The sequence below is a fragment of the Panulirus ornatus genome, chromosome 58 (genome assembly GCF_036320965.1).
Source record: "Panulirus ornatus isolate Po-2019 chromosome 58, ASM3632096v1, whole genome shotgun sequence".
Lineage (NCBI taxonomy): Eukaryota > Metazoa > Arthropoda > Malacostraca > Decapoda > Palinuridae > Panulirus > Panulirus ornatus.
In genome coordinates, this window is record NC_092281.1 from 3,451,751 (window position 1) to 3,476,072 (window position 24,322).

At 44.0% G+C, this 24,322-nt stretch overlaps 1 protein-coding gene across 1 annotated transcript in view; it reads left to right on the forward strand.

Annotated features, from left to right (window-relative positions):
* The first annotated feature begins 8,980 nt into the window (after window positions 1-8,980).
* tty (tweety) overlaps window positions 8,981-24,322 on the forward strand; it is a 545,142-nt gene continuing 529,800 nt past the window's right edge. Inside the window, exon 1 of the mRNA XM_071695811.1 lies at window positions 8,981-9,117. The gene's annotated coding sequence lies outside the window, so the exon portion shown is untranslated. The remainder of the gene's footprint in view (window positions 9,118-24,322) is intronic.

Sequence of the window (24,322 nt, forward strand, 5' to 3'; positions counted from 1 at the left end):
CCGTGCAGCTGATCATCATACTGTAATGTACCGTACAGTTGATCATCATTCTGTAATGTACCGTGCAGCTGATCATCATTTTGTAATGTACCGTGCAGCTGATCATCATTCTGTAATGTACCGTGCAGCTGATCATCATTTTGTAATGTACCGTGCAGCTGATCATTTTGTAATGTACCGTGCAGCTGATCATCGCTCTGTAATGTACCGTGCAGCTGATCATCGGTCTATAATGTACCGTGCAGCTGATCATCATTTTGTAATGTACCGTGCAGCTGATCATCATTTTGTAATGTACCGTGCAGCTGATAATCGCTCTGTAATGTATCGTGCAGCTGATCATTTTGTAATGTACCGTGCAGCTGATCATCGCTCTATAATGTACCGTGCAGCTGATCATCGCTCTGTAATGTACCGTGCAGCTGACCATCATTTTGTAATGTACCGTGCAGCTGATCATCATTTTGTAATGTACCGTGCAGTTGATCATCATTTTGTAATGTACCGTGCAGCTGATCATCGCTCTGTAATGTATCGTGCAGCTGACCATCATTTTGTAATGTACCGTGCATCTGATCATCATTTTGTAATGTACCGTGCAGCTGATCATCGCTCTGTAATGGACCGTGCAGCTGACCATCATTTTGTAATGTACCGTGCAGCTGATCATTGCTATGTAATGTACCGTGCAGCTGATCATCATTTTGTAATGTACCGTGCAGCTGATCATCGCTCTGTAATGGACCGTGCAGCTGACCATTTTGTAATGTACCATGCAGCTGATCATCATTTTGTAGTGTACCGTGCAGTTGATCATCTCTATAATGTACCGTGCAGCTGATCATCGCTCTGTAATGTACCGTGCAGCTGACCATCGCTCTGTAATGTCCCGTGCAGCTGACCTTCAATCTGTTATGTACCGTGCAGCTGACCATCATTTTGTAATCTACTGTGCAGCTGATCATCATTTTGTAATGTACCGTGCAGCTGACCATCGCTCTGTTATGTACCGTGCAGCTGACCATCAATCTGTTATGTACCGTGCAGCTGACCATCATTTTGTAATGTACCGTGCAGCTGATCATCGCTCTATAATGTACCGTGCAGCTGACCATCGCTATGTATTGTACCTTGCAGCTGATCATCATTTTATAATGTACCGTGCAGCTGATCATCAATCTGTAATGTACCGTGCAGCTGATCATCATTTTGTAATGTACCGTGCAGCTGATCATCGCTCTATAATGTACCGTGCAGCTGACCATCGATATGTAATGTACCGTGCACATGATCATCATTTTGTAATGTACCGTGCAGCTGACCATCGATATGTAATGTACCTTGCAGCTGATCATCATTTTGTAATGTACCGTGCAGCTGATCATTTTGTAATGTACCGTGCAGCTGATCATTTTGTAATGTACCGTGCAGCTGATCATCGCTCTGTATGTACCGTGCAGCTGATCATCATTTTGTAATGTACCGTGCAGCTGATCATCGCTCTGTAATGTACCGTGCAGCTGATCATCAGGTCTGTAATGTACCGTGCAGCTGATCATCCTTTGTAATGTACCGTGCAGCTGATCATCACTCTGTAATGTACCGTGCAGCTGATCATCATCTGTAATGTACCGTGCAGCTGATCATCGCTCTGTAATGTACCGTGCAGCTGATCATCATTTTGTAATGTACCGTGCAGCTGATGATCAATCTGTAATGTACCGTGCAGCTGATCATTTTGTAATGTAAAGTGCAGCTGACCATCTCTGTAATGTACCGTGCAGCTGATTATCATATTGTAATGTAATGTGCAGCTGATCATCATTTTGTAATGTACCGTGCAGCGGATCATTTTGTAATGTACCGTGCAGCTAATCATCTCTCTGTAATGTACCGTGCAGCTGATCATCATTTTGTAATGTACCGTGCAGCTGATCATCATTTTGTAATGTACCGTGCAGCTGATCATCATTTTGTAATGTACCGTGCAGCTGATCATCGATCTGTAATGTACCGTGCAGCTGACCATCATTTTGTAATGTACCGTGCAGCTGATCATCATTTTGTAATGTACCGTGCAGCTGATCATCATTTTGTAATGTACCGTGCAGCTGATCATCTCTCTGTAATGTACCGTGCGGCTGATCATCATTTTGTAATGTAACGTGCAGCTGATCATCATTTTGTAATGTACCGTGCAGCTGATCATCATTTTGTAATGTACCGTGCAGCTGATCATCGCTCTATAATGTACCGTGCAGCTGACCATCGATATGTATCGTACCTTGCAGCTGATCATCATTTTGTAATGTACCGTGCAGCTGATCATCTCTCTGTAATGTACCGTGCGGCTGATCATCATTTTGTAATGTAACGTGCAGCTGATCATCATTTTGTAATGTACCGTGCAGCCGATCATTTTGTAATGTACCGTGCAGCTGATCATCGCTCTGTAATGTACCGTGCAGCTGATCATCATTTTGTAATGTACCGTGCAGCTGATCATCGCTCTGTAATGTACCGTGCAGCTGATCATCATTTTGTAATGTACCGTAGCTGATAATCAATCTGTAATGTACCGTGCAGCTGATCATCATTTTGTAATGCAACGTGCAGCTGACCATCTCTGTAATGTCCCGTGCAGCTGATCATCATTTTGTAATGTAACGTGCAGCTGATCATCATTTTGTAATGTACCGTGCAGCCGATCATTTTGTAATGTACCGTGCAGCTGATCATCGCTCTGTAATGTACCGTGCAGCTGACCATCATTTTGTAATGTACCGTGCAGCTGATCATCGCTCTGTAATGTATCGTGCAGCTGATCATCATTTTGTAATGTACCGTGCATTTGATGATCAATCTATAATGTACCGTGCAGCTGATCATCATTTTGTAATGTACTGTGCAGCTTATCATCATTTTTTAATGTACCGTGCAGCTGATCATCGCTCTGTAATATACCGTGCAGCTGACCATCAATCTGTAATGTACCGTGCAGCTGATCATCATTTTGTAATGTACCGTGCAGCTGATCATCGCTCTATAATGTACCGTGCAGCTGACCATCGATATGTATCGTACCTTGCAGCTGATCATCATTTTATAATGTACCGTGCAGCTGATCATCGCTCTATAATGTACCGTGCAGCTGACCATCGATATGTATCGTACCTTGCAGCTGATCATCATTTTATAATGTACCGTGCAGCTGATCATCAATCTGTAATGTACCGTGCAGCTGATCATCATTTTGTAATGTACCGTGCAGCTGATCATCGCTCTATAATGTACCGTGCAGCTGACCATCGATATGTAATGTACCGTGCACATGATCATCATTTTGTAATGTACCGTGCAGCTGACCATCGATATGTAATGTACCTTGCAGCTGATCATCATTTTGTAATGTACCGTGCAGCTGATCATTTTGTAATGTACCGTGCAGCTGATCATTTTGTAATGTACCGTGCAGCTGATCATCGCTCTGTATGTACCGTGCAGCTGATCATCATTTTGTAATGTACCGTGCAGTTGATCATCATTTTGTAATGTACCGTGCAGCTGATCCTCGCTCTGTAATGTACCGTGCAGCTGATCATCATTTTGTAAAGTACCGTGCAGCTGACCATCTCTCTGTAATGTACCGTGCAGCTGACCATCGATCTGTAATGTACATACGAAAGATTACCGTAAACTCAAACTACAAACGAAAGATAATCATAAAATCAAACTACAAACGAAAGATAATCATAAAATCCAACTACAAACGAAGGATAATCATAAAATCAAACTACAAACGAAAGATAATCATAAAATCCAACTACAAACGAAGGATAATCATAAAATCAAACTACAAACGAAAGATAATCATACAATCCAACTACATACGAAAGTTCATCATAAAATCAAACTACAAACGAAAGATAATCATAAAATCCAACTACAAACGAAGGATAATCATAAAATCAAACTACAAACGAAAGATAATCATAAAATCCAACTACATACGAGATAATCGGAAAATCAAACTACAAACGAAAGATAATCATAAAATCCAACTACAAACGAAAGTTCATCATAAAATCAAACTACAAACGAAAGATAACTGTAAAATCAAATTACAAACGAAAGATAATCATAAAATCAAACTACAAACGAAAGATAACTGTAAAATCAAACTACAAACGAAAGATAATCATAAAATCAAACTACAAACGAAAGATAATCATAAAATCAAACTACAAACGAAGGATAATCATAAAATCAAACTACAAACGAAAGATAATCGTAATATCAAACTACAAACGAAAGATCATCATAAAATCAAACTACAAACGAAAGATAACTGTAAAATCAAATTACAAACGAAATATAATCATAAAATCAAACTAGAAATGAAAGATAATCGTAAAATCAAACTATAAACGAAAGGTAATCGCAAAATCAAACTACAAACGAAAGATAATCGTAAAATCAAACTACAAACGAAAGATAATCATAAAATCAAACTACAAACGAAAGATATGAATGAAACTACAAACGAAAGATAATCGTTAAATGAAACTACAATCGTAAGATCAAACTACAAACGAAAGATAATCGTAAAATGAAACTACAAAACGAGAGATAATCATAAAATCCAACTTCAAACGAAGGATTATCGTAAAATGAAAATACAAACGAAAGATAATCATAAAATCTAGCTACAAACGAAAGATAATCATAAAATCTAACTACAAACGAAAGATAATCATAAAATCCAACTATAAAATAAAAGATATGAAACCTTTCGTTAAACGCACGTGAAAGGCATACTTACATGGCACATGAGACACTGGCTGGATCGACTCACACTCATACTTACATGGCACAGGAGACACTGGCTGGATCGACTCACACTCATACTTACATGGCACAGGAGACAGACTGGATCGACCCAGACTCATACTTACATGGCACAGGAGACACTGGCTGGATCGACCCACACTCATACTTACATGGCACAAGAGACACTGGCTGGATCGGCAGGGTTAGCTGGTGCAGGGCCCAGGGTGGCAGGGTTAGCTGGTGCAGGGCCCAGGGTGGCAGGGTTAGCTGGTGCAGGGCCCAGGGTGGCAGGGTTAGCTGGTGCAGGGCCCAGGGTGGTAGTTACGTTTGGGCCAAGGGTCGTTAGTGTGAACTGTGGTTAGTGGATGTCTAATGATTGAAGTTCAGATGTGCCTTCATGAAGTTCAGACGTGCCTTCATGAAGTTCAGATGTACCTTCATGAAGGTCAGATGTGCCTTCATGAAGTTCAGATGTGCCTTCATGAAGTTCAGATGTGCCTTCATGAAGTTCAGATGTGCCTTCATGAAGTTCAAATGTATCTTCATGAAGTTCAGATGTGCCTTCATGAAGTTCAGATGTGCCTTCATGAAGTTCAGGTGTACCTTCATGAAGTTCAGATGTACCTTCTTGAAGTTCAGACGTACCATCATGAAGTTCAGATGTACCTTCATGAAGTTCAGATGTACCTTCATGAAGGTCAGATGTACCTTCATGAAGTTCAGATGTGCCTTCATGAAGTTCAGATGTGCCTTCATGAAGTTCAGATGTGCCTTCATGAAGTTCAAATGTATCTTCATGAAGTTCAGAGTTCAGATGTACCTTCATGAAGTTCAGATGTACCTTCATGAAGTTCAGATGTGCCATCATGAAGTTCAGATGTGCCTTCATGAAGTTCAGATGTGCCTTCATAAGTTCAAATGTATCTTCATGAAGTTCAGAGTTCAGATGTACCTTCATGAAGTTCAGATGTGCCATCATGAAGTTCAGATGTGCCATCATGAAGTTCAGATGTGCCTTCATGAAGTTCAGATTTGCCTTCATGAAGTTCAAATGTATCTTCATGAAGTTCAGAGTTCAGATGTACCTTCATGAAGTTCAGATGTACCTTCATGAAGTTCAGACGTGTCTTCATGAAGTTCAGATGTACCTTCATGAAGTACAGATGTGCCTTCATGAAGTTCAGATGTACCTTCATGAAGTTCAGATGTGCCTTCATGAAGTTCAAATGTGCCTTCACGAAGTTCAGATGTACCTTCTTGAAGTTCAGATGTGCCTTCATGAGGTTCAGATATACCTTCATGAAGTTCAGATGTACCTTCATGAAGTTCAGATGTGCCTTCATGAAGTTCAGATGTGCCTTCATGAAGTTCAGATGTACCTTCATGAAGTTCAGATGTACCTTCATGAAGTTCAGATGTGCCTTCATGAAGTTCAGATATCCTTCATGAAGTTCAGATGTACCTTCATGAAGTTCAGATGTGCCTTCATGAAGTTCAGATGTCCTTCATGAAGTTCAGATGTACCTTCATGAAGTTCAGATGTACCTTCATGAAGTTCAGATGTACCTTCATGAAGTTCAGATGTGCCTTCATGAAGTTCAGATGTACCTTCATGAAGTTCAGATGTACCTTCATGAAGTTCAGATGTGCCTTCATGAAGTTCAGATGTGCCTTCATGAAGTTCAGATGTGCCTTCATGAAGTTCAGATGTACCTTCATGAAGTTCAGATGTGCCTTCATGAAGTTCAGATGTGCCTTCATGAAGTTCAGATGTGCCTTCATGAAGTTCAGACGTACCTTCATGAAGTTCAGATGTACCTTCATGAAGTTCAGATGTACCTTCATGAAGTTCAGATGTGCCTTCATGAAGTTCAGATGTGCCTTCATGAAGTTCAGATGGCCCTCATGAAGTTCAGATATGCCTTCATGAAGTTCAGATGTGCCTTCATGAAGTTCAGATGTACCTTCATGAAGTTGAGATGTAACTTCATGAAGTTCAGACTTGCCTTCATGAAGTTCAGACGTGCCCTCATGAAGTTCAGATGTGCCTTCATGAAGTTCAGATGTGCCCTCATGAAGTTCAGATGTGCCTTCATGAAGTTCAGACGTGCCCTCATGAAGTTCAGATGTGCCTTCATGAAGTTCAGATGTACCTTCTTGAAGTTCAGATGTGCCTTCATGAAGTTCAGATGTACCTTCATGAAGTTCAGATATTTCATGTAGTTCAGACGTGCCTTCATGAAGTTCAGACGTGCCTTCATGAAGTTTAGACGTGCCTTCATGAAGTTTAGATGTTCCTTCATGAAGTTTAGATGCACCTTCATGAAGTTCATGTGCGCCTTCATGAAGTTCAGATGTACCTTCATGAAGTTCAGATGTGCCCTCATGAAGTTCAGACGTGCCTTCATGAAGTTCATATGTACCTTCATGAAGTTCAGATGTACCTTCATGAAGTTCAGACGTACCATCATGAAGTTCAGACGTACCTTCATGAAGTTCAGGTGTGCCTTCATGAAGTTCAGATATACCTTCATGAAGTTCAGATGTACCTTCATGAAGTTCAGATGTGCCTTCATGAAGTTCAGATGTACCTTCATGAAGTTCAGATGTACCTTCATGAAGTTCAGACGTACCATCATGAAGTTCAGACGTACCATCATGAAGTTCAGATGTGCCTTCATGAAGTTCAGACGTACCATCATGAAGTTCAGACGTACCATCATGAAGTTCAGGTGTGCCTTCATGAAGTTTAGATGTACCTTCATGAAGTTCAGATGTACCATCATGAAGTTCAGACGTACCATCATGAAGTTCAGACGTACCATCATAAAGTTCAGGTGTGCCTTCATGAAGTTTAGATGTACCTTCATGAAGTTCAGGTGTACCATCATGAAGTTCAGACGTACCATCATGAAGTTCAGATGTACCTTCATGAAGTTCAGATGTACCTTCATGAAGTTCAGACGTACCATCATGAAGTTCAGACGTACCATCATGAAGTTCAGACGTACCATCATGAAGTTCAGACGTACCATCATGAAGTTCAGATGTACCATCATGAAGTTCAGACGTACCATCATGAAGTTCAGGTGTGCCTTCATGAAGTTTAGATGTACCTTCATGAAGTTCAGATGTACCATCATGAAGTTCAGACGTACCATCATGAAGTTCAGACGTACCATCATGAAGTTCAGGTGTGCCTTCATGAAGTTTAGATGTACCTTCATGAAGTTCAGATGTACCATCATGAAGTTCAGACGTACCATCATGAAGTTCAGATGTACCTTCATGAAGTTCAGATGTACCTTCATGAAGTTCAGATGTGCCTTCATTCCATCGCTGATAATCCACTTTGATCACTCGATCAAAACCCCGAAGAATCTTATTAATAATTTCTATTATAATAACTATCAATAATTGTTTATTTTTACCTAAAGGGTGAGCGAATTGTTTATTTATCTTCGTTTGTTTGTTTGTTTTCGTTATTAGCCCTCCGTTGTAGCGCTACGGAACGTCGCTGGGAGAGTGAGTATGCATGGTGCCCTTTTACGAACGGGTTCGAACGATCCCGTTAGATCGAACCCCACGAAAGGATGAGATAAATACGTTATAAGACGATTCGTTCTACGCTAGAGGCGGCGAGGGGAAGGCGAGAGAGACATAAGCGTATTTTAGCGTATTGGAGCGTATTGGAGCGTATTGGAGCGTATTTTAGTCTCTATGGGTAAAAAAGGGGAAGCCCCTTTTTTATATAGCATCAATGAAAACGAACACGAGGGTAGCGAGGTTCGTTATACGCTAGAGGCCGGGAGACATCAGCGTATTTTAGCGTATTTTAGTGCTTACAGGTAAAACGAAAAGCCCTTTTTTTTTTTATATAGCATCAATGAAAACGAACATAAGAGTAACGAGGTTCGTTATACGCTAAAGGCCGTGAGACATTAGCGTATTTCAGCGTATTTTTAGCGTATTGTAACGTATTTTAGTCGCTATAGGAAATACGAAAAGCAGCGCAACGCGACCTTCTTCTTCCTCCCTCCCTCCCTCGTGACATAGAAAACGAGAGTAGCGAGGCGCAACGCGACCTTCTTCTTCTTCTTCCTCCCACCATGACATAGAAAACGGGAATTTACTTTGTTATGACAGTGTCGGTGTGTTGTGTGCGGCGAGCGGGTGTGTTTTGTGTGTGTGTGTCTGTGTGTTCTCTCGGTTCATCACCACCCCCCCATATCACCTCCTGAAGTTGTGGCCCAAGGGCCCATTGGACCTCCAGCGCCTTTGAACAAGGTAAGGGCCAGCCCTTAGTTTTCGGGGGGGGGGGGGGGGAGGTGGGAGGAGTCCGGTAGTTTAAGGGGGGGTGTGGTAGTAGGGGGGTTTAAGGGGGGTTTTTTTCCTCCCCCCCTTTTGTGTTTGGCGGTGGAAGAGAAATCAATACCGAAGCGGGGCTGGGTGAGAGAGAGAGCCCGGGTCGCCCCCAGAGAGAGAGAGAGAGAGAGAGAGAGAGAGAGAGAGAGAGAGAGGCAGGCTGGCTCACGGGGTGGAGGGACCCCCACCTCCCACCCCCACGCCCCTAGAGTCAACAAAAAACAAAATAATAACAACAACAATTCCTATCTTCGTGTCATTGTCGTGGTGGAGTTCGACTCGCGTTCGAACACCGGTTCGAGACGGCTCGTCTGGAGTTGAACCCTCGCGAGGGTTCGAGGAAGGATGACTGTGTGGGTTCATCTCTGGGGTGATGGGGTGGTGAGGAGGGAGATGAATGGGGGAGGGGTGATGGGTGGTGATGATGGGCTGCTCTCCCAGCATCCCATCACGAGTTCCCATTTAGGGAGTGGGAGTTTAAATCCCATTTAAATAGACCGACATCCCAAAGAGCATCCCAACCGCACGCTGTGGCTTCTTTGTCAACAAAAACAAAACAAAAGAAGTGGGACAAAACAATGTTTTTGTTTGTAAATAAAACACATTAAGGGAAAGAATAAATTCCTCATTTATTACTGTTAATTATCATTATCTAGAGAAGTTCAGAGTCGCTGTAACTTAAATAAATGTTAACTTAACACGATATTAACCACGAAATAACCGAATGAACTAATGTTAAATTTAATCATTAGTTTAAATTTAAAAAAGAAAGAGATAGAATTTTAAAAGGCAATCTTCCTGAGTGGCAGTTTACGATATTTTAAAATTATACATCATAGATGATGTTAATTTGTCATGTGACTTATTTAACTAAAGTTAAATGCGACTGGATCTTAATTAGATTTACTTTCTAAGGTTTTTCTAAGTTATTTAATTTATTTGAGCTTAATTTAGTGTCTCAAAACTAGTAATTTAGTGTCTATCTAGAGAATGATTATGGTAATGTCTGGGGTTGTCAAATTTATTCAAGGATTAATATTAATCATAATTCTTAAAATTTTTGGATCTGGGGATTGTAAGGCTAAGGGTTGTCAAATTTATTCAAGGATTAATATTAATCATAATTTTTGAAATTTTTGGATCTGAGGATTACAGGCTAAAGGTTGTCAAATTTATTCAAGGATTAATATTAATCATAATTTTTATAATTTTTTGGGATTGTAAGGCTAAGGGTTGTCAAATTTATTCAAGGATTAATATTAATCATAATTTTTAAAATTTTTGGATCTGATATAGTCATATGATTTTTGAAAAAAGGGCCAAATTTATATATATATATATATATATATATATATATATATATATATATATATATATATATATATATATATATATATATAAATCCACTGCGTATCTAATAATTTGTTGCTAAGGGGGAAGCGAAGTAGTTTTTATCGCTCGTAAATTTTTTACTTTGAAAATTATTGATTTATTTTGTAATTTGGTTAGACGACCAGGTGTATGTATGCCCGGGTGGGGGCAAGACAAAGTTATATAATGTGATAGGCGCGAAGCAAGCAATATAGTCGTGAATGCAGGCTAAATCTTACCAAATTCACCTCTGGTTTCATTAAAAAAAATTTTCATTTATCTAACTGGTTTAATCTTGTTTTTCCATTTATCTAAAACCATCTTAGGTTTTTTGATGACTATAAATGATGCAATGTTTATGCGATTTTTATAGGAATTCTGTTGTTCAACTTGGAATGTATATATCAATTCCCTGTGCAATGTTTATAGGAATTCTGTTGTTCAACTTGGAATGTATATATCAATTCCCTATGCAATGTTTATAGGAATTCTGTTGTTCAACTTGGAATGTATATATCAATTCCCTATGCAGTGTTTATAGGAATTCGGTTGTTCAACTTGGAATGTCTATATTAATTCCCTATGCAATGTTTATATGAAGTCGGTTGTTTAACTTAGAATGTATATAGTAATTCCCCATGCAATGTTTATAGAAATTCTTTTGTTCAACTTGGAATGTATATATCAATTCCCTGTGCAATGTTTATATGAATTCGTTTGTTCAACTTGGAATGTATATATCAATTCCCTGTGCAATGTTTATATGAATTCGTTTGTTCAACTTGGAATGTATATATCAATTCCCTGTGCAATGTTTATAGGAATTCTGTTGTTCAACTTGGAATGTATATATCAATTCCCTATGCAATGTTTATAGGAATTCTGTTGTTCAACTTGGAATGTATATATCAATTCCCTATGCAGTGTTTATAGGAATTCGGTTGTTCAACTTGGAATGTCTATATTAATTCCCTATGCAATGTTTATATGTAGTCGGTTGTTTAACTTAGAATGTATATAGTAATTCCCCATGCAATGTTTATAGAAATTCTTTTGTTCAACTTGGAATGTATATATCAATTCCCTATGCAATGTTTATATGAATTCGTTTGTTCAACTTGGAATGTATATATCAATTCCCTGTGCAATGTTTATAGGAATTCTGTTGTTCAACTTGGAATGTATATATCAATTCCCTGTGCAATGTTTATAGGAATTTTTACTATTATTATTATTATTATTAGTAGTAGTAGTAGTAGTAGTAGTAGTAGTAGGTAGAAATACACGAACGTGTATGAAAATACAGTGATACGTTAATGCCATCTCATTCGTGGACAAAATACAGCTGTATCATTTTCGATGTTGCGACCTTGAAATACATTAGATAAGCTAATGACCCCAAGTTCCTTACTGTATTTACCCGTGACCTCTTTTGTTGTGACCTGTGACCTTGGCTATGATGCTGTGACCTGTGACCTTGGCTATGATGCTGTGACCTGTGACCTTGGCTCTGATGCTGTGACCTGTGACCTTGGCTATGATGCTATGACCTGTGACCTTGGCTCTGATGCTGTGACCATGGCTATGATGCTGTGACCTTGGCTATAATGGTGTGACCAGTGATGCTGTGACCTGTGACCTTGGCTATGATGCTGGGACCTGTGACCTTGGCTATGATGCTGGGACCTGTGACCTTGGCTATGATGCTGTGACCTGTGACCTTGGCCATGATGCTGTGACCTGTGACCTGTGACCTTGGCCATGATGCTGTGACCTGTGACCTTGGCCATGATGCTGTGACCTGTGACCTTGGCTATGATGCTGTGACCTGTGACCTTGGCTATGATGCTGTGACCTGTGACCTTGGCCATGATGCTGTGACCTGTGACTTTGGCCATGATGCTGTGACCTGTGACCTTGGCTATGATGCTGTGACCTGTGACCTTGGCTATGATGCTGTGACCTTGGCTATGATGCTGTGACCTGTGACCTTGGCTATGATGCTGTGACCTTGGCCATGATGCTGTGACCTTGGCCATGATGCTGTGACCTGTGACCTTGGCTATGATGCTGTGATCTGTGACCTTGGCTATGATGCTGTGACCTGTGACCTTGGCTGTGATGCTGTGACCTGTGACCTTGGTTGTGATGCTGTGACCTTGGCTGTGATGCTGTGACCTGTGACCTTGGCTGTGATGCTGTGACCTTGGCTATGATGCTGTGACCTGTGACCTTGGCTATGATGCTGTGACCTGTGACCTTGGCTATGATGCTGTAACCTGTGACCTTGGCTATGATGCTGTGACCTGTGACCATGATGCTGTGACCTTGGCTATGATGCTGTGACCTGTGACCTTGGCTGTGATGGTGTGACCTTGGCTATGATGCTGTGACCTGTGACCTTGGCTGTGACCTGTGACCTTGGCTGTGATGCTGTGACCTGTGACCTTGGCCATGATGCTGTGACCTGTGAGCTTGGCTATGATACTGTGACCTGTGACCTTGGTTATGATGCTGTGACCTGTGACCTTGGCCATGATGCTGTGACCTGTGACCTTGGCTATGATGCTGTGACCTGTGACCTTGGCTATGATGCTGTGACCTGTGACCTTGGCTATGGTGCTGTGACCTTGACTATGATGCTGTGACCTGTGACCTTGGCCATGATGCTGTGACCTGTGACCTTGGTTATGATACTGTGACCTTGGTTATGATGCTGTGACCTGTGACCTTGGCCATGATGCTGTGACCTGTGACCTTGGCTATGATGCTGTGACCTGTGACCTTGGCTATGATGCTGTGACCTGTGACCTTGGCTATGATGCTGTGACCTTGGCTATGATGCTGTGACCTGTGACCTTGGCCATGATGCTGTGACTTGTGACCTTGGCCATGATGCTGTGACCTGTGACCATGATGCTGTGACCTGTGACCTTGGCTATGATGCTGTGACCTGTGACCATGATGCTGTGAACTGTGACCTTGGCTATGATGCTGTGATCTGTGACCATGATGCTGTGACCTGTGACCTTGGCTATGATGCTGTGACCTGTGACCATGATGCTGTGACCTGTGACCTTGGCTATGATCCTGTGACCTTGGCTGTGATGCTATGACCTGTGACCTTGGCTATGATGCTGTGACCTGTGACCTTGGCTGTGATGCTATGACCTGTGACCTTGGCTATGATGCTGTGACCTTGTCTATGATGCTGTGACCTGTGACCTTGGCTATGATGGTGTGACCTGTGACCATGATGCTGTGATCTGTGACCTTGGGTATGATGCTGTGACCTGTGACTATGATGCTGTGACCTGTGACCTGTGACCATGATGGTGTGACCTGTGACCTGCACCATAGGGTAAATTCCCTCCCCTCCCCAGGATCGTAGACCCGTCTGTTTGGACCATCGTCTCTCAAGGGCTTTTAACTAACTAACAGCTGTTCAGCTAACGACTCAACCACCCATTGTAACCCTTCCCTGGTTTGGGGGGGGGGGGCCTCCACTTGACGAGAAAGGGGGGTTTGGCTTCAATAGGGTCGCGGTCAGTTTACCTCTGGGGGTTAATGGCTGAGGGGTAATTAGGAGTGGACAAGGTGATTACGATATTGACCAATTTGCCTTTTCTCTGTCGTCAATCAAAGGTGATTAGAAATGTATATGGCTTGGTTCTTTTCTCATTAACATTAATGTATATGATGATGTATATGACTGATGTCCTTAGCGTCTATTTTCTAGGGTAATTTGAAGACTAGCTCAAGGGGTCACAGTAGTTCAGCTACGTATTGGAGCAATGAAACGGAAACGGATACATATTGTATTTTGTATTTTGTATTTTGTATGGTTATGAATTGAGGCATGATGGTGATTCTGGTTTAATGATGTATAGATGATGATGATAGCTATTTATATCCCATGACATAGACACATACTAGAAGATACAATAGCACATAGACACGTACTAGAAGATACAATAGCACATAGACACATACTAGAAGATACAATAGCACATAGACACATACTAGAAGATACAATAGCACATAGACACATACTAGAAGATACAATAGCACATAGACACATACTAGAAGATACAATAGCACATAGACACATACTAGAAGATACAATAGCACATAGACACATACTAGAAGATACAATAGCACATAGACACATACTAGAAGATACAATAGCACATAGACACATACTAGAAGATACAATAGCACATAGACACATACTAGAAGATACAATAGCACATAGACACATACTAGAAGATACAATAGCACATAGACACATACTAGAAGATACAATAGCCCAGCAAGACACATACTAGAAGATACAATAGCACATAGACACATACTAGAAGATACAATAGCACATAGACACATACTAGAAGATACAATAGCCCAGCAAGACACATACTAGAAGATACAATAGCACATAGACACATACTAGAAGATACAATAGCACATAGACACATACTAGAAGATACAATAGCACATAGACACATACTAGAAGATACAATAGCACATAGACACATACTAGAGGATACAATAGCCCAGCAAGACACATACTAGAAGATACAATAGCACATAGACACATACTAGAAGATATAATAGCACATAGACACATACTAGAAGATACAATAGCACATAGACACATACTAGAAGATACAGTAGCCCAGCAAGACACATACTAGAAGATACAATAGCACATAGACACATACTAGAAGATACAATAGCACATAGACACATACTAGAAGATACAATAGCACATAGACACATACTAGAAGATACAATAGCCTAGCAAGGGGTGGGGCATGCGGTGAGTTGACACGTCGTGAGGAATGCATGCATGGGTCAGTATATCCTGCCTACATGGTGATGACCACAGTGCCGGGATCATCACTGTCTTAATTTGGCTCTCTCTGTGTGTGGGGGTGGGGGAGTGTTCATGGGGGAGGAGTGTTCATGGGGGAGGAGTGTTCATGGGGGAGTAGTGTTCATGGGGCAGGGGTGTTCATGGGCAGGGGTGTTTATGGGGCAGGGGTGTTCATGGGGGAGTAGTGTTCATGGGGCAGGGGTGTTTATGGGCAGGGGTGTTCATGGGGCAGGGGTGTTCATGGGCAGGGGTGTTTATGGGGCAGGGGTGTTCATGGGGCAGGGGTGTTTATGGGGCAGGGGTGTTCATGGGGCAGGGGTGTTCATGGGGAGGAGTGTTCATGGGGAGTAGTGTTCATGGGGCAGGGGTGTTCATGGGGCAGGGGTGTTCATGGGGAGGAGTGTTCATGGGGAGGAGTGTTCATGGGGAGGAGTGTTCATGGGGCAGGGGTGTTTATAGGGCAGGGGTGTTCATGGGGCAGGGGTGTTCATGGGGAAGGGGTGTTCATGGGGCGGGGGTGTTCATAGGGTAGGGGTGTTCATGGGGCAGGGGTGTTTATAGGGCAGGAGTGTTTATGGGGGAGGAGTGTTCATGGGGCAGGGGTGTTTATGGGCTGGGGTGTTCATGGGGGAGAAGTGTTCATGGGGCAGGGGTGTTCATGGGGCAGGGGTATTCATGGGGCAAGGGTGTTTATGGGGCAGGAGTGTTCATGGGGCAGGGGTGTTTATGGGCTGGGGAGAAGTGTTCATGGGGGAGAAGTGTTCATGGGACAGGGGTGTTCATGGGGCATGGTGTTTATGGGCTGGGGTGTTCATGGGGGAGAAGTGTTCATGGGGCAGGGGTGTTCATGGGGCAGGGGTGTTCATGGGGCAGGGGTGTTTATGGGGCAGGGGTGTTTATGGGCTGGAGCGTATCACGCCACGACACATCAAGACAAGGGCGTATCACGCCAAGACACATTAAGACAAGGTCGTATCACTCCACGACACATTAAGACAAGGGCGTATCACGCCAAGACACATTAAGACAAGGGCGTATCACTCCACGACACATTAAGACAAGGGCGTATCACGCCAAGACACATTAAGACAAGGGCGTATCACGCCAAGACACATTAAGACAAGGGCGTATCACTCCACGACACATTAAGACAAGGGCGTATCACGCCAAGACACATTAAGACAAGGTCGTATCACGCCATGACACATTAAGACAAGGGCGTATCACGCCAAGACACATTAAGACAAGGGCGTATCACTCCACGACACATTAAGACAAGGGCGTATCACGCCAAGACACATTAAGACAAGGTCGTATCACGCCATGACACATTAAGACAAGGGCGTATCACGCCAAGACACATTAAGACAAGGGCGTATCACTCCACGACACATTAAGACAAGGGCGTATCACGCCAAGACACATTAAGACAAGGGCGTATCACGCCAAGACACATTAAGACAAGGTCGTATCACGCCAAGACACATTAAGACAAGGGCGTATCACGCCAAGACACATTAAGACAAGGGCGTATCACTCCACGACACATTAAGACAAGGGCGTATCACGCCAAGACACATTAAGACAAGGGCGTATCACGCCAAGACACATTAAGACAAGGGCGTATCACTCCACGACACATTAAGACAAGGGCGTATCACGCCAAGACACATTAAGACAAGGTCGTATCACGCCATGACACATTAAGACAAGGGCGTATCACGCCAAGACACATTAAGACAAGGGCGTATCACTCCACGACACATTAAGACAAGGGCGTATCACGCCAAGACACATTAAGACAAGGTCGTATCACGCCATGACACATTAAGACAAGGGCGTATCACGCCAAGACACATTAAGACGAGGGCGTATCACTCCACGACACATTAAGACAAGGGCGTATCACGCCAAGACACATTAAGACAAGGGCGTATCACGCCAAGACACATTAAGACAAGGTCGTATCACGCCATGACACATTAAGACAAGGTCGTATCACGCCAAGACACATTAAGACAAGGGCGTATCACTCCACGACACATTAAGACAAGGTCGTATCACGCCATGACACATTAAGACAAGGGCGTATCACGCCAAGACACATTAAGACAAGGGCGTATCACTCCACGACACATTAAGACAAGGGCGTATCACGCCAAGACACATTAAGACAAGGGCGTATCACGCCAAGACACATTAAGACAAGGGCGTATCACGCCATGACACATTAAGACAAGGGCGTATCACGCCAAGACACATTAGGACAAGGGCGTATCACGCCAAGACACATTAAGACAAGGGCGTATCACGCCACGACACATTAAGACAAGGGCGTATCACTCCACGACACATTAAGACAAGGGCGTATCACGCCACGACACATTAAGACAAGGGCGTATCACACCACGACACATTAAGACAAGGGCGTATCACGCCATGACACATTAAGACAAGGGCGTATCACGTCAAGACACATTAAGACAAGGGCGTATCACGCCATGACACATTAAGACAAGGGCGTATCACACCAAGACACATTAAGAGAAGGGCGTATCACGTCAAGACACATTAAGACAAGGGCGTATCACGCCAAGACACATTAAGACAAGGGCGTATCATGTCACGACACATTAAGACAAGGGCGTATCACGCCATGACACATTAAGACAAGGGCGTATCACGCCAGGACACATTAAGACAAGGGCGTATCACGCCAAGACACATTAAGACAAGGGCGTATCACACCAAGACACATTAAGAGAAGGGCGTATCACGTCAAGACACATTAAGACAAGGGCGTATCACGCCAAGACACATTAAGACAAGGGCGTATCACTCCACGACACATTAAGACAAGGGCGTATCACGTCACGATACATTAAGACAAGGGCGTATCACGTCACGATACATTAAGACAAGGTCGTATCACGCCAAGACACATTAAGACAAGGTCGTATCACGCCATGACACATTAAGACAAGGGCGTATCACGCCAAGACACATTAAGACAAGGGCGTATCACGCCAAGACACATTAAGACAAGGGCGTATCACGCCAAGACACATTAAGACAAGGGCGTATCACTCCACGACACATTAAGACAAGGGCGTATCACTCCACGACACATTAAGACAAGGGCGTATCACGTCACGATACATTAAGACAAGGGCGTATCACGTCACGATACATTAAGACAAGGTCGTATCACGCCAAGACACATTAAGACAAGGTCGTATCACGCCAAGACACATTAAGACAAGGGCGTATCACTCCACGACACATTAAGACAAGGGCGTATCACGCCAAGACACATTAAGACAAGGGCGTATCACGCCAAGACACATTAAGACAAGGGCGTATCACGCCATGACACATTAAGAGAAGGGCGTATCACTCCACGACACATTAAGACAAGGTCGTATCACGCCAAGACACATTAAGACAAGGGCGTATCACTCCACGACACATTAAGACAAGGGCGTATCACGTCACGACACATTAAGACAAGGGCGTATCACGCCAAGACACATTAAGACAAGGGCGTATCACGCCAAGACACATTAAGACAAGGGCGTATCACGCCAAGACACATTAAGACAAGGGCGTATCACTCCACGACACATGAACCAGCCAGGAAACATAACGACACATAATGTCCACACAACGGAGTATACTACACATGATATCGACACAACGGAGTATACTACACATCATATCGACACAACGGAGTATACTACACATCATATCGACACAACGGAGTATACTACACATCATATCGACACAACGGAGTATACTACACATCATATCGACACAACGGAGTATACTACACATCATATCGACACAACGGAGTATACTACACATCATATCGACACAACGGAGTATACTACACATCATATCGACACAACGGAGTATACTACACATCATATCGACACAACGGAGTATACTACACATCATATCGACACAACGGAGTATACTACACATCATATCGACACAACGGAGTATACTACACATCATATCGACACAACGGAGTATACTACACATCATATCGACACAACGGAGTATACTACACATCATATCGACACAACGGAGTATACTACACATCATATCGACACAACGGAGTATACTACACATCATATCGACACAACGGAGTATACTACACATAATGTCGACACAACGGAGTATACTACACATCATATGGACACAACGGAGTATACTACACATAATGTCCACACAACGGAGTATACTACACATGATATCGACACAAGGAGTATACTACACATGATATCGACACAACGGAGTATACTACACATGATATCGACACAACGGAGTATACTAGACATGATATCGACACAACGGAGTATACTACACATCATATCGACACAACGGAGTGTACTACACATCATATCGACACAACGGAGTATACTACACATGATATCGACACAACGGAGTATACTACACATGATATCGACACAACGGAGTATACTACACATCATATCGACACAACGGAGTATACTACACATCATATCGACACAACGGAGTATACTACACATCATATCGACACAACGGAGTATACTACACATCATATCGACACAACGGAGTATACTACACATCATATCGACACAACGGAGTATACTACACATCATATCGACACAACGGAGTATACTACACATCATATCGACACAACGGAGTATACTACACATCATATCGACACAACGGAGTATACTACACATCATATCGACACAACGGAGTATACTACACATCATATCGACACAACGGAGTATACTACACATCATATCGACACAACGGAGTATACTACACATCATATCGACACAACGGAGTATACTACACATAATGTCGACACAACGGAGTATACTACACATCATATGGACACAACGGAGTATACTACACATAATGTCCACACAACGGAGTATACTACACATGATATCGACACAACGGAGTATACTACACATGATATCGACACAACGGAGTATACTACACATGATATCGACACAACGGAGTATACTACACATGATATCGACACAACGGAGTATACTACACATCATATCGACACAACGGAGTGTACTACACATCATATCGACACAACGGAGTATACTACACATGATATCGACACAACGGAGTATACTACACATGATATCGACACAACGGAGTATACTACACATGATATCGACACAACGGAGTATACTACACATGATATCGACACAACGGAGTATACTACACATGATATCGACACACGGAGTATACTACACATGATATCGACACAACGGAGTTTACTACACATCATTTCGACACAACGGAGTATACTACACATGATATCGACACAACGGAGTATACTACACATGATATCGACACAACGGAGTATACTACACATCATATCGACACAACGGAGTATACTACACATGATATCGACACAACGGAGTATACTACACATCATATCGACACAACGGAGTGTACTACACATCATATCGACACAACGGAGTATACTACACATCATATGGACACAACGTAGTATACTACACATCAACACAACGAAGTATAACGCTGAGACACACACACACACACACACACTCGCACCAGCAGATATATTGACTGCACGATACATATTGTCTCTGTACGATACCTGTTATGGTGTACGCTTGGTGTATTGACCGCACGATGCTGTACGATACCTGTTATATCGTACACTTGGTGTATTGACCACGATACTGTGCGATACCTGTTATATCTTACGCTAGGTGTATTGACCACGATACTGTACGATACCTGTTATATCGTACGCTTGGTGTATTGACTGCACGATAATGTACGATACCTGTTATATCGTACGCTTGGTGTATTGACCACGATACTGTACGATACCTGTTATATCGTACGCTTGGTGTATTGACCACGATACTGTACGATACCTGTTATATCGTACGCTTGGTGTATTGACCACGATACTGTACGATACCTGTTATATCGTACGCTTGGTGTATTGACCACGATACTGTACGATACCTGTTATATCGTACGCTTGGTGTATTGACGCACGATACTGTACGATACCTGTTATATCGTACGCTTGGTGTATTGACCACGATACTGTACGATACCTGATATATCGTACACTTGGTGTATTGACCACGATACTGTGCGATACCTGTTATATCTTACGCTAGGTGTATTGACCACGATACTGTACAATACCTGTTATATCGTACGCTTGGTGTATTGACTGCACGATAATGTACGATACCTGTTATATCGTACGCTTGGTGTATTGACCACGATACTGTACGATACCTGTTATATCGTACGCTAGGTGTATTGACCACGATACTGTGCGATACCTGGTATATCGTAAGCTTGGTGTATTGACCACGATACTGTACGATACCTGTTATATCGTAAGCTTGGTGTATTGACCGCACGATACTGTACGATACCTGTTATATCGTACGCTAGATGTATTGACCAAGATACTGTACGATACCTGTTATATCGTACGCTAGGTGTATTGACCGCACGGTACTGTACGATACCTGATATATCGTACGTTGGGTGTATTGACCACGATACTGTACTATGCCTGTTATATCGTACGCTGGGTGTATTGACCACGATACTTTACGATACCTGCTATATCGTACGCTAGGTGTATTGACCACACGATACTGTACGATACCTGTTATATCGTACGCTGGGTGTATTGACCACGATACTGTACGATTGTAAACTTGGTAACGCAATACCAATATACATTCAACAAGTGTAGTGATCATTTATCACACAGTCATTTATCGCCGAGTCAGTAACATTCTACGATATACGTTTTTTTTGTACTGAAATTAGATATGAAGATAGATTGTTCGGGGGGGGGGGAAAGGGTGGGGGGGAGACTCAGAGGGGGAGGGGAGGGGAAGGGAGGGGGGTGAAGGGACACTAACCCCCCTTTCCCCTCTCCCTCCCCCCTCAGCCATCCCAGGTGTGGGCGTCCCATGTGTGGGCGTCCCATGTGTGGGCGTCCCAGGTGTGGGTGTCCCAGGTGTGGGCGTCCCAGATCCCCGTATCTTGTCGTAGGTATTATCCCACCCACCCCTACCTAACCCCCCCCACCACCCTCCCCCCCCTCCACCATCACCATTTCCCCCCATCACCATGCGTCCCCTCCACATCCCCCTCCACCATCACCATCCCCCCATCACCCTCCACCATCACCATTTCCCCCATCACCATGCGTCCCCCCACATCCCCCTCCACCATCACCATCCCCCCATCACCATGCGTCCCCCCACATCCCCCTCCACCATCACCATGCGTCCCCCCCATCCCCCTCCCCCATCACCCCCCATCACCATGCGTCGGTAATGGCGTCTGGGAGAGAGAGTCAAGAGCTGGTGTTGAGAACCACTACAAGCTGGTCCCTCCCCCTTCCCTCCTCACCCCTTCCCTCCCCCTTCCCTCCTCCTCCTCCCCTTCCCCTCCTTCCCCTCCCTCCCCTCCCCCTCAGCAGCAGCCTCCTCCCATCTCGCTCTCCTGCGCCCGTCTCCCCTCCTCCCCTCTCCTCCCATTATCCTCCCCTCCCCCTCCCCTCGTCTGAGCCTCCTTGGTGTTCTCCCCTTTAACGGAGGTCTTTCTCCCCTCTCCTCTCCCCCTCCTCCTCCTCTCCCCCTCATCGGCCGGCGCGGCCATAGGCGCAACTCCCCACCAAGCCAGAAACTCCCCCTCCCCTTCCCCCCCTCCTTTCCCCTCCTCCTCTTCCCCCCCTTCCCCTCCCTCAAGACCTGGAGCTCCCACTTTCCCCCTTCCCCCCTACCCCTCCTCCTCTTCCCCCCCTTCCCACCTCCCTCAAGATCTGGAACTCCCCTCCCCTCCCCCATCCCTCTCCTCCTCTTTCCCCCTTCCCCCCTCCCTCAAGACCTAGAACTCCCCTCCCCTCCCCCCTCCCTCTCCTCCTCTTTCCCCCTTCCCCCCTCCCTCAAGACCTAGAACTCCCCTCCCCTCCCCCCTCCCCCTCCTCCTCTTCCCCCCTTCCCCCCTCCCTCAAGACCTGGAACTCCCCCTTTCCCCCTTCCCCTCCCTCCCCCTCCTCCTCCTCCCCCCTTCCCCCCTCCCTCAAGACCTGGAACTCCCCTCCCTCTTCACCCCTCCCCCTCCTCCTCTTCCCCCCTCCCCCCTCCCTCAAGACCTGGAACTCCCCCTTTCCCCCTTCCCCTCCCTCCCCTCCTCCTCTTCCCCCCCTTCCCCTTCCCTCAAGCCTGGAACTCCCCAACCCCCTCCCTCTCCCCTCCTCCCCCCCTCCCTCAAGACCTGGAGCTCCCCCTCCCCCTTTCCCCCCTTCCCTCCTCTTCCTCAGTGGGTGGCGTGCGGTCGAACGCCCACTGCGTATAGCCCGCCCAAGTTACATACCGCGCCCTCTCAATGAACCATACGCATCTTATATACGCTGCTTTATGAACGCTTGACGCCGGGCCCGTTCCAGCGGGCGTAGTGGCCCGTGTGGTGGAAAATGAAACACAATAAGTTCCCAAGTGCACTTTCGTGTCATAATCACATCATCATCAGGGGAGACACAAGAGAGAAATATAACAGTCAGTTGATATACAACGAAGAGACGTAGCTAGGACGCCATTTGGTAAACATATATTATTATTAGTAGTAGTATACTTTGTCGCTGTCTCCCGCGTTAGCGAGGTAGCGCAAGGAAACAGACGAAAGAATTGGCCCTACCCACCCACATACACATGTATATGCATACACGTCCACATACGCTTATATACATACCTATACATTTCAAGGTATACATACATATACCTACACAGACATATACATATATACACAATACATAATTCATACTTGCTGCCTTCATTCATTCCC